Below are 1,523 nucleotides of genomic sequence, written 5' to 3'. Positions count from 1 at the left end.
AATAATTTTTTTCTATTACTTTACTAGGAACAGTCTTCCAGGAACCATTCCAGTCCAGACGTATATTATAAGCAAATAACATGTATAAAGACAGATTTATTATACTTTATTAACGTTAATTTTCTTTTTTTTCCTTGGAGACAGTCTTTTCTAGAAATAAGGCAAAGTTTCAATATGCATGTAATAACTTATATATAAAGACTGATACAAAGACTAGGTCAGTCTCAGGCCTGATCCTACTGCGCCAAAAAAAATGAAAGACCGTAATCCAGTCCTACAAGTTCTGGGACTGACCGGTCCAGAACTGAGTAGGACCGGTAGAACCAATGACCATCTTTAAACTATGTGTATATTAATTTTCATAGGTGTAGAAATAATACATATGGAGAAATCTACATTTTTTATAACAGTACTAACTTTCAAATTTTTATTTTTCCATTTACTAAATTTAGAGCATAATTTCACCACTTTAGTCAAATGAAATTGACTTTTTAAATTAATTAAAACATGTTCAGCCAGGTCGAACCTACTTGTGTATTAATTTTCATGGATGTGAATATAATATATATGAAGAAATCTACATTTTTCATAATGGTACTAAATTTTGAATTTTTTTTTTCTGTTTACTAACTTCAGCGCGTAATTTCACCACTTTAGTCAAATGAAATCAACTTTCTAAATTAATTAAAAATTGTTCAGCAAGGTCGAAACTACTTGTATATTAATTTTCATAGGTGTAAATATAATACATATGGAGAAACCTACGTTTTTTATAACAGTACTAACTTTTGATTTCTTTTTTTATTTATTGGGTTCAGCGTGTAATTTCACCACTTTAGTCAAATGAAATCGACTTTCTAAATTAATTAAAAATTGTTCAGCAAGGTTGAAACTACTTGTATGTTAATTTTCATGGGTGTATGTATAATACATATAGAGAAACCTACATTTTTCATAATGGTACTAACTTTTGATTTTTTTTTCCATTTACTATGAACTTTAGAGTGTAATTTTACCACTTTGGTCGCATGAAATCAACTTCCTTTATTAATTGAAAGTTGTTTAGCAGTATAAAAACTATTTATCCCATTTTTTATAATAATACTAACTTCTAAATTATTGTATAATATATTGACATATTTAAACTATATATACTTTTATTAATAAAATTATTAGTTTTTTTAAAACAAAAAAATTTAAAATTTAATAAATAGGTGAACTTTACCTCTGGTGAATTTTACCCCTGGTGAAATTTACTCCTGGTGAATTTCACTACTGGTGAGCGTTAAGATCACTCAATAAAATTATAGATTTTTCTATTTTAATATAATAAATGTATTTTAAATTAGGATCATTTTAACGCTCACCGGAGGTTAAATTCACCGGAGGACTCCGGGAGGTGAATTTCACCATATCACGTGATATTTATTATTATATTAAAATTTTGCTAAGATCGGTAATTACGTAACTTCAAATTTTTATGTTAGATTAAATGGTTAGTGGATGGGTGTAATAGTTTAATT

This window comes from Rhizophagus irregularis, chromosome 18, assembly GCF_026210795.1.
Source record: "Rhizophagus irregularis chromosome 18, complete sequence".
In the NCBI taxonomy this organism is placed as follows: Eukaryota; Fungi; Glomeromycota; class Glomeromycetes; order Glomerales; family Glomeraceae; genus Rhizophagus; species Rhizophagus irregularis.
The sequence above is the reverse complement of the archived record's forward strand: the minus strand, read 5'-3'. Positions refer to the sequence as shown.